The 15,407-nt window shown below is 37.7% G+C and overlaps 1 long non-coding RNA gene across 1 annotated transcript; it reads left to right on the top strand.

Moving 5' to 3' along the window:
* The first annotated feature begins 1,816 nt into the window (after positions 1-1,816).
* LOC306643405 lies at positions 1,817-14,416 on the top strand. Its single transcript, XR_013758932.1, has 3 exons — positions 1,817-2,233; positions 7,317-7,707; positions 11,576-14,416. It is a non-coding gene; the product is annotated as an uncharacterized lncRNA (long non-coding RNA).
* Positions 14,417-15,407: the final 991 nt, after the last annotated feature.

The raw sequence follows: 15,407 nt of genomic DNA, 5'->3' as shown, positions 1-15,407 counted from the left end.
AAGGACGCTAGGAGCCTTTTCTTTACCCACACATCTTCCCTCCAAGTTGCCACTGCCTGATGTCCTGATCACTAGTCACCTGCTTTGTTGAAGCATTCTATTGAGTGTCTGTATTTTATGCAAACTCACTCCTTACGGAAGAGTAAATGGTACACTATTACCTGTAAGCAAATGAGCACATGTTTGAAGTTTATTTGTCAAATTATTTAACTTCCTCCTGACTGAGAGTAGAGATTAGGTTTTAGGGAAAGGTTAAGGAGATAGATGTGCTTTGAGATGGAAGAAGAGAGAAAAGACATAGGTAATATTTCAATTATGAAAGATGCCCAGTAAGAAAAATTGGTCATAATTTTAGTTGGGCTGTAGGACTGTTGTTTGGGTTTTGTGTAAAAAATAGGGATGGAAGACAGGGATGGAGATAGTGCTAGAAAATTCATGCACTATGATGATGGCCTCTGCTGAACACATGAAGGATGAAGGGGAGAAAGGTCAAGGTTGGGTAAGGAGCCCCAAGTCACAAGGAAAGACTGAATGCAAACAATGAGAGGAAGAGACTCAGTAAGTCACATGGAGATCTCAGAGTGAGCAAGGCCCTATAGGATTGCGTGCTATTACTGTGCAGCAGGATTCCATGACTGATTTCTTGAGACTTGCCCAGCCAGGCAGGGGAGAGCTTGAGCAGCTATAATTGACCCCCAGGTCTCCACTGGCAGATCACGACAGTAATTATACATGTAGGTTTCTGTATGTATGTCAGACTCAACTCAAGAAGTCCCATTTTTTGCACCCAAATTGTTTCAACGTTTCTAGCATTTGTTCATCATTTTGACATCCAGGCTTTTTGCTTTCTGGATTATCATGAAGATCCTTACAGGAACTACTGGAAGATTGAAGAATCTCCAATTGTGGTTCTTAGCAAACAATACCCTAAAGTGACATAGTAATGCCTAAACTCCCAGATGTCCTTTCTGCTGATGGAAACTTTTGTGGCATAGTGCAAATAGTTCAGCAAGTGATTTTAGGGTGGATGTGAAATTTCTGTTGCACTGCCGAAGGGGAATTTCTCAGGAGTTTTTCTGTATGTCAGTCTCCACAAACATCAAGCAGTGCCTAGTGGCAGCTAGACAGACACTCACTGAACCTTCTCCTGGTTTTGCTTATGCTTAGACAAGGTTTGGGTGTCAGCATCTGGCTTGTGAGGGGATGAAGCAGCAGCTATCTGACCCATCACCTTATCCTGGGTTCATGCAAGGGCAGCAGCAATTTCAGTTTGCCAAGCAGAGGCTATGGAACATTTGGTGATATAAAGCCCTTAGCTAAGGGAGAAATTGCAGTGAGCTTATCCTGTTTCCTGGCTAGCTTAGCTGAATGAGCTCTATGTTTAGTGCACTTTTGGAGATGAACCGTGCCGCAGAAAAAGATTAAAATCAAATCTTTAGACAGAAAGGGAAAAAGACAAAACCTTATGAGAAGGATACTGATATGTGAAAAAAAAATTTCAAAATAGATCATTTAATACAGAATATAATTGCATTGGTAATTTACATGTGATGGTCTTATCTAGGGGATACATTTCCGGTTAGTGGCAGATTGCATTGATTTTTAGGAGTATTCCCAGCTCTGAAGAAAATGGTAAACCAAAAATGAATTTGGAAGACTATGGTAGAGGGAGAGTCTGCTGGATATCTACCAAACTTATTTCTTTTTCTTCTGGGGCACATTCCATGGTCATGTGACTGATTTCAAGCAAATAAAAAGGCAGCCAGTAATGTGTACCACCTTTCAGTACAGCCCATTGCTGCCATAGAGAGCTGCTATGGTTTTACTCTTTCTGATTGACTGGAAAAGGGATCATTCCCCAAGCAGCCTTGGAAGCTTCCTGTTAAATATGGCAGAACAACGTTTGGAAGACAACTGGTTTCCTATGGATCATCAATTAGAAAAGAGGTACTGACTAAGAATGCTCTGTTTGGACTTCCCATAAACAAGAAATAAGTGTCCATTGTGGTTGAACTACTATATATTTTGGAGTGTATTACAACATCTTAACTAGCACAGCTTTAACTAATACCTTTAACTAATGCCTGAATTTCTTGTAAACTTTTATGTGGAAATCACTCATGTTTTTCTGACAGTTTGAATCAAAGCCAACTGGGACCACTGGTTGTAATACCAACAGCCACACGATGATGGTGCAAATGAAGATTTTGACCAAATAAGATCCTGAGAGCATGTGAGTGAAACATTTTTCTTTTTCAATCTATACAAACCCTTGAGAATATAAGGACAATGCACAGTGGACTGAACACTGGGAAACTATTTACATAATTCTGGAAAGAGTTTTCATTGTTATGCATTTTTCAGGAGAATGAATGTACCTTATTTATTAATCTGGAGGTTCACTGGAACAAAGAAAAGAATTGCTTTCAAGATAGTTTTGCCTATTAATTCGTAGTTATTCTTACTGCAGTGTAGAGGGAAGCTCCTGGTGTCCAGCTACTCGGGATTTTGCTTGCAATCTCAGCCTTTAGGTGGAATACCTGGTAGGACAGTGCTCTCCTGTGTAATCCATATGAGAGGAGGCAGGTGACTAAATTAGAAGATTTCGTAGAGACAACAAAAGAATCATTTCTGTGAAGACCATGTTTTGGTGCTTTCTTAAAGCAAGCAACTTGTCACAGACACGGTGTTTTAAATGATGACCAAAAGTAATGAGAAGAAAGAAAGCGAAAAGAAAGGCAGCCACCTCAAGAACTCAAAACAAATGAAAACTCAAAGAATAGAGCAAAATAACTCTCCGTGAAGATTCTTGCCTCACTTTAGAAATTCACAGATCCCTCAGTAAACACAGTACAAATATTAAGATTTGGGGGGCCTAGGAAGTAAATGTTTTCAAGTAAGGAAGTATGATTGTTGAATTGTACTAGTGATTCTTTTCAAAGGGGCTACTCTGTCCTCATAGCCAAGTGGATCCCAAATATTTAAAACTACCCTCTAGGTTCAGTACTTTGTCTGTAGCCTGGTTTCAAATATCTTGGCTTCCAGAAAGACCATTGAGGTATGCCAGAGTGTGTGTGCAAGCTCATGCATGCAGTACACATACACACACACACACACACACACACACACACACACACACCAAGCATATTATTATATATGGCTAATGCTAAATTTCAAGTTGGACACATTAATAAATAATAAAGGACACAAAGCACCAATATGTAGGTATCTGATGCTGCTGCTGGAGAACAGAGCTCCTCAGGCTCGATGGCCTTGTGTGGCTTCACTTTTGTTCCCTAGGATAGCGAGCCTCAAGGCTGCTGCACTTAGGAAGCAGATTCACCTCAGTCTTTCTAACCTCCACTTTTTGTTTGCCTTTTGTTTCCAAAGGTTGGGTCAAAAAAGTTCAATTTAATAATGTTTACATAAAGTCCTATTTTCATTTGTAGAGTCCTTCTCACTTATTCTAAGTGTTAATTATGACACTGTTGATTAATTTTCAGTAATTACTGTTTTGAATCATTTAAAAATGTTGCATTTTCAAATATTTTTGGGTACAGAAAAGTTCTGAGGGAAAAATCTCTATTATGAAAAATTGATTAGGTCCCTTAGTTGACTAATATATGATTTTTTGGTACTGTTTAATTGGTAAATGTAAACATAGAGTTCTATTAATGATTATTAAGAACCTATGTTAAATTGAGCTTATCAATTAAATTATTCTATGTCTTCATGTTAATGCTTTTTTTTTTTCTATTTCTCTACTGAATTTTAAAAACACTTTAAACTATGTTTGTTAAGATTCAGGGATATTTTACATGCCTTCATTGAATCTTTGTAGGTTTTCTTTTTATCTTGAGATGCACATGCTAGTGCATTTCCTCTAACTTTTTGTTTTTTTAAACTTGGAGTCCAAATGGTTCTCTAATTATGAGCATTGTCTAGGCTGTGGGAGTTGTGAACTGCAAGTTGCCTCCACTTTGCAGACACTAGAGGAAGCCTCTGTGCCAAGTCTCCTCTACTGGTAAGACCATCCCACACCCAGGCTCAGGTGCTGAGAACACATTCTTGCATAGCTCCTCGGGCCAGGGAGAACTGTACTTCCTCCCTGAAAATCGTGTGGCTGGAGTTGCTCACTCCTGGGGAACCATTGATCACCTCTGACCAAGCTCTTACCAGCAAGTTAGTCATTTTGATCCACCTCCAACCCTGAGATTTGTTATTGTTTTTGTTTTAGCTCCAACAGAGTGTGCTCAGTCCCAGATTCCAGAGGAGACTAAGGTTCAAAAAGCTCAGGCTCCCCTCAAGAGTTAGGTAGAAGTTGTGCTGTTAAGGGGAAAGAAAGACAAAAATGACACATTTCATCCCATCTTCTTCCTCTTCTCTGCTGTCTGTCTCACCAACACACTTTTCCCTCAGACAATTGGCTGGACAAGCTCTAAACCATTTGATGACCTTCACGTCTACAACCTAGGAACTATGTGCAGGCGTTAAAGAAGGGGGATCCTGGATAAAGAACTCCTGCCCTCTCTAGCCTCCTATCGTACTATCATGCTGAGTGTCAGTTACAGATCATGCTTTTAGGTACAGAGACATATTTCTCCCCTTAAAGTAACTAACTGGGAATCAAAAAGAATTTGTGGTAATGACAATGGTTTCCCAGAGATTCCAACTGTATAAAGTTTGTCAAGAATAAGCACCGAGTTCTCTTTATTCTGTTCTATCAAGAAAACAATGATTTTTGAAAAATAAAAGTCTGATTCTCACCGGTTTTAAGTATATATACACATGCTAGAAACTCTACAGAACTGCCTTGCTTTGTCATGTAGGGATGAAAAATTCTGCTCCAGATCATAATATTACTCCATAATGTCACTTGGTAATACAAGAAGTTCATAAACCATTAGGATAATGATTCCTAACATTACTTGTCAGTAAAATATGGAAATCATTTCTTGTTACCCATTTGTACTAATTTTATCTTACATTTATTTAGTCAGCAGCAAAGACTTTCAGAGGTGATTGTTTCCCACTGATTAATTCTCAGTTCTAACAGATCACTAGATGATATATAGTGGTATTTTCTTAACAGTGCATTTTTGCAGAAATAAAGATTTATATCTTAGCTGAGTCATTTAAGAGGTCTCATAAATGTGTGGGAAGATGGTAGCATATTTTGCCCATGGTCTATTGATTTTTATTCTGAGATACCCAGAGGTTCCTGGCACCAGGTTTACCTAATTCAGTGTCCCTTTTGATCTCATTTAGCTCCCTCAGCCCTTTCCTTTTCATCCTGTCCCTGTCCCCTTCACCACTCACTCAGGGCTCTGAATTTTCCTACTTCACCTGAGCAGCATTTGAATGACTCCTAGCTCCTTAGATTGCAGATCTTTCAAATCATTTTGTTGATGACTAGGTCAAGTTAGAGTAGTAGAGTTCTACTTCATGGGCTTGGAATCCTATTTACCAGATACTATAAGATTGAGTTGATGCAGGGCTGTTGATGCAGGTGTTACCTTTCAACAGCATTTTTACTTTAAGTACCTTCAGCAAAGCAAATCCGAGGATCATTATAAGGATTAGTGACTGGTATGGATGTATTTATGTGTGGACATGGAATCAATAGGGAGCAGGAGAGGAGATGCTTTCTGCTGTCTTCTCCATATTTCTGGATCTCAATATTTATCCGTTTCTTTTAAACTTGGTCTTTTTGTTAGGTATTATTTTGAAGCACTAAATATCCCATCATCTTTTCTTAATGTTGTAATATTTTTGGATAATAATCAGAAATAAAAGCATAATGACTTAATTTCCCATATGTGTCATTATCTCCTTTTATTTACCACATCAGTAGTAATAGCTACAAAAACATGGGACTCTTCCTGATTCTACTACTTGAAAGTTTTTTTTGAGGTAAGAGTTCATCCATGAGTAAGAACCTCAACCCCATTCACTCACTCACAGAGATAAAGAAAATGTATTTTTATCTTGGGACAGAAAAAAATGTGGTGCTCTGTAGGAACTTTCACCCAATCTCCAAAAGCTAATTTTTTTTCTTTTTAATTGTAGCCTGACTCTACACAGCCACTCGCAGTCATGCAAAGAAGGCATTTCCCCTTTTCTCAGGAGAAAAGATATAATTGTAAAAATAGAAAGAAGAGATGATAGAAGGACAATGGGAAAAAAATGCATGTCATCATTTTCCCTTCTCTCCTTTTTCTCTAACACTCAGTATAAATGCTGGGGATAAAAAAAGGGAAAAATCTAAACTTTTACAAGGAAGAATTCACAATTCTCAGGTATAAATCGCCAGTCAAGCAGACACTGTGTCTTTCTAAGCAAGAATGGCACCCATAGGAGATAAGAATTATATAGGATTATGCAAAAGATTTCAGGCCCAAAGAGGAGCATTTAAAGATATTAGGTAATCCTATACAGATGCTATTAGGAACAAGATCAAGCTCTGTTTCTTCAGCAGAAAAAAGGCCAGCGGTGTCCTGCTTTGATGAATCCCAAGTGGCGGTCCACACTTTGACACTGATCACACACATAAAACTTAAAGATGCCATTCCCAAAAGGCTGTCAGGTTTGCATGGTTGCAGACAAACTCCCCATAGGTAGATAATGAAGTATCCACCATGCTTTCCCCTAATTATTATGAGGCAAAAAGCTAGTTTTACTTACCTTAATGCTTGACTGGAGTAAATATACTTAATTCATAATTACAACACCAAATTGACAATTAAATGTGACAAATATTTCTCGGTTGGAGTTGTACTGGAACACAAGGTAATCCCAACTGTCACAGTACAATCGTATTAAACTAGACATCCAAAGATGGTTTTTCCCTCTAAGGCCTCTCACATGTCCTAGTGAAATTCCAAGGGGCTTTATCAGTTAATTGGAAGGCAAATACTGACAATCCCTTCATGCACAATACTTAAAATTTAACCTGTAGTAACAGTGAAGCAAAGAGAAAAAACATTGCTAAAATTGGACTCATAGTCTAATGTGATTATGACTCACTTTTGAGGGGTAATAAGGAAAAATGTCACATGCAGGAAAGTGAATAACTGATGTTCTCCCCAGAGGCTTCTAGGTAAATGTCTATTGTCCCCTGAGATGATTTGCCTTGGTAGGGAAATGATACTTTGACTAGTAAATGGCTAGTCTGTCTATGAGCTCTACCCTTAGTGCTCAGGGATTTGTTTAGTATTAAAACATTGATGGGATTGACCAAAAAGAAGAATAAATACAAAGCCTAATGAACATTGCTTGACTCTTCTTGATATTCACAGAATCATCTTCTTTTTTAGATAAGGACAATGAGACAATTAATTACATGGGCATGTCTTTGAGTCCCTGGGAGCTGAATAAACAGAAGGAAGCAGCAATAATTGGAGAGAGCAGAAAGAAATGAATTCCAGTGCTGAAGTCAACAAACCAAATACTTTAGCGAGGAGCCCAAATCCAGACAAGCAATAATGAGAACAGCAGCAATTTCCTTCGGCCGCCCTGGTTCACACAGTGTAAACCCAATAAGCAAGAAGAAGCAGAACTTCAAGACCCACAGCGGAAGTGCAAACAATGCAGCTTTGAAAGTTGGGAAGTTTGTGAGTTGAAATGTCTGGCCAGCAGCTCCTCAGAACCACCACCAATCTCAAGGATGGGTGGCAGCTGGATTGATCCATGTGGGACAGCTCTCTGGTATGTTCGACTTTCTAAAGAGGTCACTGCTTCTCCCAGGCACTGCATTCATTAGTACTCCTGGGTAAAGGATAGGAGTCATACAATGTATATATTTTTTATATTTTATTAATTAAAAAAGGGACATTGAAAAAGTGGCATACAGCTGATGATGCGTAAATATTAAACTGCTACTTGTTGAGCCTTGAAAAATAATGAAACATAATGAAACTTACTAATATTTACATAAATACAACTACTTGAGTCATTAAAAATAAAATCACACAAACAGAACAATGAAGGCACATGAAAAAGTCATTCTTTATGTTTTAAAATAATTATTACAGTAGAAACATCATGTCAAAGCCCAAGCAGATATCACAAATTCAACTTAAAAATGAATATTTAAGGTTTTAGAGAAAAGATCCAATGATTTTTAGAATGTATATTCCCTAAAAGATAGCCACTGTACAACGAAATGAACATTTCCTTCCTCCTCTTACTTCCCACAAATATTTCTTTCCTAAAAAAAAGGTTGAAAGACAAATGCATCCTGTCTCTCTCTTAGAGACCAGGGTTAGCAAATTTATGCATCCGTGAGGTCAAAGGACCTCTATGCATGAGGTTCTAAGTTGTCTTTTACATTTTTGCTAAAAGATCCTTGGGGAGGCATGGCAGGTGAAGAAGCTTCTTTTTTATTTTTCTTTTGTTCTTACATCTTTTCATTCTCTGCTTCTTTTTTCTTTCTTTCTTTCCTTTTAATCCTTTTTTTTTTTCTTCACATTTTTGGTTCAGAATAGGTTCACCTTCTAATCACTACCTTTTCAGATAATCAAAAGGACTCCCTCGGCCTTCTCTGATGTAGGATTCATTTGTGCAAGGCACTAAGGATTCTTTGTTTTGCTGGATTCCTACGTTCATTAGGCTTCAATGGAGCCTTTGCCAGCAGACAATAGGCTTGATCTATGGCCTTTCTGCTTGGGTAACTGCTCCTCAAATGCTAACACTAAAAGGCACTGAGGAGATTCATATTACCAAAAAACGAATTAGGGACAAAAGCTTCAGCGAAAGGATTGCACAAACCAGGGAGATTTTCTACCATGAGTCTATTGATTATTCTCCTTTCTGTAATCTTTCTATAGACAAAGCAAATGGCATTGCCTAACCGCCACACTGCCTACTGATATTATTGTGAACCAAAAGATGGTTGGATGTTGTCTCCCTAAGAGTGATTATCTTCAAGCCTGCTTTCTCCTTCCTGACTCTAATGAGTTCTCTAACAGCGTGGCTTTCATTACACTCCTTTTGTTCTGCCACAGAGAAATGAATTTAAACAACAGTTATTCAAGAGCTGTGGCATTTATCGATTGGATAAACACAAGCCTGAGATTTGGTTGTGTTCCTCTGAAGCCTGCCAGCTCCAATTTTTGCTTATTACTCAGGCTGGTTTTGCCTCCCATGTGCTGGGAGGTAATTTGGCAATTTGGTAGAGAGGTCTTCGTGAAGACTGGAAGGGAAGGGGCTATGGAAACGTACCTGGCTTCATCTTAAATCTCCATACTATGCAATTCTAAAAGTACCCTCAGGTTCTTACACAGGGTTCATTTATGAGCAAGTAAGAATGTATGAAATCAGAACCCCTCTGCTTTTCAAGGGAATACGGACAGGTTCATGCAAATAATGAACCAACTTAATTAAAATCCAGTGAAATTTATGGTTGAACATCACAAGAACTACAGTATTTTGTAGGTCACATGTAACAATGTTGGAATTTAATAAGATTTATGGGTAAGTTTGTCTCTGTAATGGTTTCAAAGGAATTACTTTAAATAAAAGAGATTGCGCTTTTTCACCATGTAGAGATAAAAACACCAACTAAAATTACTCTAGAGTTGTAGTTCTCGAAACGTTGCAAATTAGAATGATCAGAGATTTTAGAAAATTCTGAATCAATAGTCTGGGCTTTGGCTCTTCCAATTCTGACTTAGTTTGTCTTGGGCAGGACTTGGCGTATTGATATATTCTTGAAAACTCATTAGTGCTCTTATTGTGAGAATAATTGGAGCACAGGTAGAAGCTTCTGAACATACCAATTGTTGGAAGAGAGAACACAGACCCCCAAATATGGCACATTTGCATTTTCAAAAATAGAAAAATTAGTAAAGTCCCTCTGACCTTCACCTGTCCTCTCCTGATTCAAATCATAAAGAAATTCTCTGACTTTCCTCAGAGGCAGGTCATTAGTCAACCCCTGCATCCTTATGAAGGTATCCATCTTATATCTGGAAAAAAAAAATGTCTTTATCTCCGAAGACACAGGAACAGGGTAAGAATCTGAACAAATAGCACTATGAAGTTCCCTCCATGGATGGCATGTGATGGCACCGATCGTTTTCAATCCTAGTTCTCCACAGCTCACTACTTCTTCGTCAAAGTGAGCATAAAAGATACACAGGTTTTCCTATTCATGGGTTCTTCATTTCCTTCTTTGTTCTTTTCACAATTGCAACTGTTTATTGAGGACATACAATATGCAAGCCCCTGTTGCTTTACCAGATGGTAAAAATGATAACGAAGGACTTTACTTATGCCCAGGTTAACAGTCTGTCCATTCCCTCAGAAAGAAGTAGTTGGTTCCAGAAAGATGTTGCTTGATGGATCATTAGCTTACAGAGCCCCTTGTAATGACTGACTTACTTTACAAAACTCACGTTTTCTCCCATGTAAGGCCTGAGGAAAGTCTTTTAAAAAAATGCTCAACTCAAAGTGGCCTCATAGCCACTGAAGATAGGGAAGGACATGACTCTTAAACCTAGACCAGCAGCGGTCTTGGCTGTTCTCGTAGTGACCATGACTTAATGTGCTCCAACCTCCCTTAGACAGAGGATACTCTGTGAGGGAATTTGTGTATGAAGTGAAAAGAGCAGAGGTAAGAAGCAGAAGAGCAATGATCCCTTCAATTTCTTATTGAAAACAACCCATTTTCCCTGGGACAGCATTGGAGGGTCTTGTATCTCCGGTATAGGGTTTATTTATAGAGTTTTATTTCTTAAAATGAATACACCATGACATACATTTAAGTTATCTACTCATTTGGACTGCAGAGTATAAGCTATATTCTTTTATGTGGAAAATCCAAAATAATGTCTTCTCTATCACTTTGAAGGGAAGGAAACTCCCCAAAATTCTAGAACAGCTTCAGGAGGCCCTTCTGGCATATTCTGTGATTAGGCAAGACCTTGGTGAGGGAGGAGGGAAACATTGTCAACCCTTTGAAATAAGATTGAATGCCTTAATCTGAGAACTATAGTTATCTGAGATAAATATTTCTTACAGGATAGGCAGAACAACACAGCTGTAAACTTTCTATTTTTGTTGAATTGATATAACAAGTGTATGACATCTGTATTATTTTTCATCCTATAATCTCATAAAATTATTTTATTTTATTTTTATCAACATGCATTTTTGGTACATATCAATGGGGTAAAATGTGTTAATTTGACACACACATGCACTCATCAAATCAGGGTAATGAGCATTTCCCTTTCCTTATCACTTCACATTTGGAGCCTTTGAGCTCCTTGTTTCTAAATCTTCGTAAAATATATAATAGTTTTTTGAACTATAGTCACCCCACCGTGCTACAGAATACCAGAACTACTTCCTTCTATCTAAGCATGTTTCCATATTGGGCCTTCATTTCTGAATGCTCTCATGTTATGTAAAATGTATATTAAATAAATTTGCATCCTTTTCTCTTGTTCATCTGTCTTGTCATAGAGGCCTCAGCCATGAAGCTAGAATACCGAATCACTTTGCTTTGAAGAAGCTTTTTAGTTTGATTTCGTCATATTTACTGATCTTGATTTTACTTCTTGCACTTTAGGAGTCTTGTTAAAGCCAACATGATGGAGATTTGGGCCTACTTTTTCTTGTATTAGGTGCAGGGTCTCTCTTCTTCTCTTCTATCATTTAAGTTCTTCAAAGCAAAGGAAACAATCAAGAACATGAAGAGAGAGCCTACAGAATGGGAGAAAATCTTTACCACCTGCACTTCAGATAGAGCATTAGTATCCAGGAAATATCAAGAACTCAAAAAACTTAACACCAAAAAATACAAGTAACCCAATGAATAAATGGGCTAACAAACTGAACAGATACTTCACAGAAGAAATACAATTGATTAACAAACATGAAAAAATGTTCAAGATCTATAACAGAGAAATGCAAATTAAAACTACACTGAGATTTCATCTTACTTGAGTCAGAATGGAAATTATCAAGAATACAAGCAACAATAAATGTCAAGGATGTGGAGAAAAATGTACACTCATACATTGCTGATAGGACTGCAAATTGGTGCAACCACTATGGAATGCAGTATGGAGAGTCCTCTGAAAACTTGGAATGGAATCACCATTTGACTCAGCTATCCAACTTGGTATATACCCAAAGGACTTAAAATCAGCATACTTCAGTGACTCGGCAACATCAATGTTTATAACAGCTCAATTCACAATAGCTCAACTATGGAACCAACCTAGATGCCCTTCAACAGATGAATGGATAAAGAAAATGTGGTACATATACACAGTGGACTATTACTCAGGCTTAAAAAGAATGAAATTATGGCATTTGCAGGTAAATGGATGGAACTGGAGAGTATCATGCTATGTGAAATAAGCCAATCCCCCAAAACCAAAGCCCAGATGATCTATGATATGCAGATTCTAATTCACTATAAAGAGGGAAGAATAAAGGTACTTTGTATTAAACAGAGGGGAATGAAGGGAGGGGAAGGGGTATAGGGGTAGGAAGAATAGTAGAATGAATTAGACATTTTTAGCCTATGTGCATATATGATTACATGACTGATATAATTCTACATCATGTACAACCAGAAGAAGGAGAAGTTATACTCCATTTATGAATGATGTGTCAAAATACATTCTGTCATCTATAATTAATTAGAACAAAAATTTTAAAAAGGTAGTGAGAGACATTATACCATGCGGATCTACTAGGAAACTGAGCAGAATTTGGTGTCACTCCTTCCCATTGTTCCTGATCTGTGCTTAAGCACTTCTTATCTTTCCTCAAAACTCTACTCTTGGCACTTTCTACATAACCCTTCATGCATCCCAACTTTTCTTCTCTGAGCCTTTCAAAAAACTCTTTGAAATATAGTACATATAAACAATAGAATTTTATTCATTTATAAGAAGGAACGAAATACTATTATTTGTGGCAGCACAGATGGAATGGGAGTGCATTATGTTAAATGAAATAAACCCAGCACAGAAAGACAAACACCTTATGTTCTCACTTATTTGCAAAAGCTAAAAAAGTTGATAGAACGGTTGTCATTAGAGGCTAGGAAAGGGGGGAAGAGTAGAGAAAGGTCAGATAGAGAGAGATACCAAAATACAGTTAGACAGAAAATAGTTCTAGTTGTCTTCATTATAGTATAGTTACTATAGTTCACAACAATTTATAATATTTTTATAAATGACTAGAAGGGAGGAGTTTGAAGTTTTCCAACATGAGGAAAAAATAAATTTTAAAGAGATGGAAATGCTAATTACTCTGATTTGATCATTATGCATCATATACACAAATCAAATTCCATGCTGTACCACAGAAATGTGTATGATTATTGTATTTTCTATTTTAAATGGAAATATAACAATAAATATCAAGATTTTTCATGTAAAAACAAACAAACAAAAAAAACCCCAGAAAAACAAAGCAAACAAACAAACAAAAAAAGAATACCAAATCACTGAACCATGAACCTGATCACGTGATGGTTTTTAAAAACTCCCAGAATGGTTCTGAGATACAGCGATAATTGAGGACCACTAATGTAGGAATGTAATGCAAAGATAGGTTTCGATTCAATGTTGGGAACAATATTCTTACAACTGAGAACTGACCTAAAATATAGATGTTTGATTTATGAGATTGTGAACTTCTTCCCAATGTGCTTGATGAGTCTGGACAAACACCAGCTAACAGTATTTGTGTGGCATAAGGAAGTAATGGAAATATTTTTCAAACTTAGAGCCTCAGGGTCACCATTAAGTTGTTTCAGACTTCAGGTAAATATTTTTTGCCAGGTTCCTCTCTATATAAACTATTTTATATTTAGAATATACTATAACATACATATACTATGGGACTTTCTTGAGGTATAGGGATTTACTCAAGAAGATAGAAAATAATAAAAGAAGTCTATATATGTAATGGTTAATCTGAATAGCCAACTTGACTGGATTAAGAGATGTTTAAGATTAAGAGGCTTATGGGTGTGTCAATAAGGGTGTGTCTGGGAATGATTGGCATGTGGGATAGCAAACTGTAGTGAAGCCTCTCCCTAAGTGTGGGCAGCACCATCCAATAAGTTTGAGGCTTGGGTGGAATAAAAATTGGAAGAACAAGGAAACAGCAGCAGATGAAAGCTTGATTCTTCTTGAATGAGTTCTTGATTGCTGCTGTGATTGCCTGAGGATATCAGATTCTAGCTCTTCCACTCTTCCAAAGTGGACTCTACCAGGATTCTCCAGGGAGTTTCCAGAAGCCTTCAGTTCCAGGCTGGAGTAGCATGGTTGATTCCTCTTGTTCTGAGGCTTCAGCATCTTGTGCACCTACTGGTTCCTCCAGCTCTCCATCCTGCAGATGACCACTGTGGGACTATTTAGCTACTATTTAGCTTCTGGTTATATAAGTCAATTAATAAATCCCATTTTTATAATTATGTGTGTGTGTGTGTGTGTGTGTGTGTGTGCGTGTGTTGTTGGTTGGTTGGTTCTGTTCCTCTAGAGAACCCTAATACAATACATTTGTTACTAGCCAAATAGTGTGTGTGAAGTACCTAGGCACTATCTCTTTGTACTTTTTATTGTCAAATATATTCATTCCTCATTAATTTCACATCTTCCACTTTGTGAGTCAGTTTTTTGTTTCTGTGACCAAAATATCTGACCAAAAAAAAAAAAAAAAAAAACACCTTGGAGAAGGTAAGATTCTTCTTGGTTTATGGTTTCAGAGATTTCAGTCCATGGTCAGCAGGTTCCATTTTTTTGGGCCTCAGATCAGGCAAAAAAACATCATGGCAGAAGCGCATGGTGGAGGAAAACTGCTTAGCTCATGGCAACCAGGAAGTGAGGAGAGGGGGTGGGGATAAGGTGTAGTCCCTAAGGGTGTGCTCCCAGTGACCTACTTCCTCCAGGAATATCCCATCTGCTGGAGTTTCTATCATATTCATGTAGTCCATTCAGCTATGAATGGATCAAATGACTAATGAGGATGAGGTCAGAACACCAGAACACTCATGATCCAACCATTTCCCCAAAGTTCCACCTCTGAGTATTTCAGCAATGGGGGCCAACACTTCAACACACAGCTTTTGGGGGACTTTCTAGATCTAAACCATAACACTTCCCATGAGAAGAGTGAAAATGATATTATTTATCACAATGCTATGGTTTTTTTTTTTTTAAACATTTAAGATTGTTGGTTACTGCTTTATTTATGACAGGAACAAAAGGTACTGACCTACATGCCCAACAGGGAGACGGTAAATCCCACTGGATTATTTGCATGGATCCATGATGGTACCTGACCAGAAAGGCAAGATGGTGGAGCGGTTGGGAGTGTGGCCTTCTAATCAGTTGGTGAGGTTCTGTAAATAATAATCAAATTTATCCTGTTTATTA

This window comes from Sciurus vulgaris (genome assembly GCF_902686455.1).
Source record: "Sciurus vulgaris genome assembly, chromosome: 13".
Lineage (NCBI taxonomy): Eukaryota > Metazoa > Chordata > Mammalia > Rodentia > Sciuridae > Sciurus > Sciurus vulgaris.
Note: the sequence above shows the minus strand (reverse complement) of the source record. Positions and strands in the feature narration are given on the sequence as shown.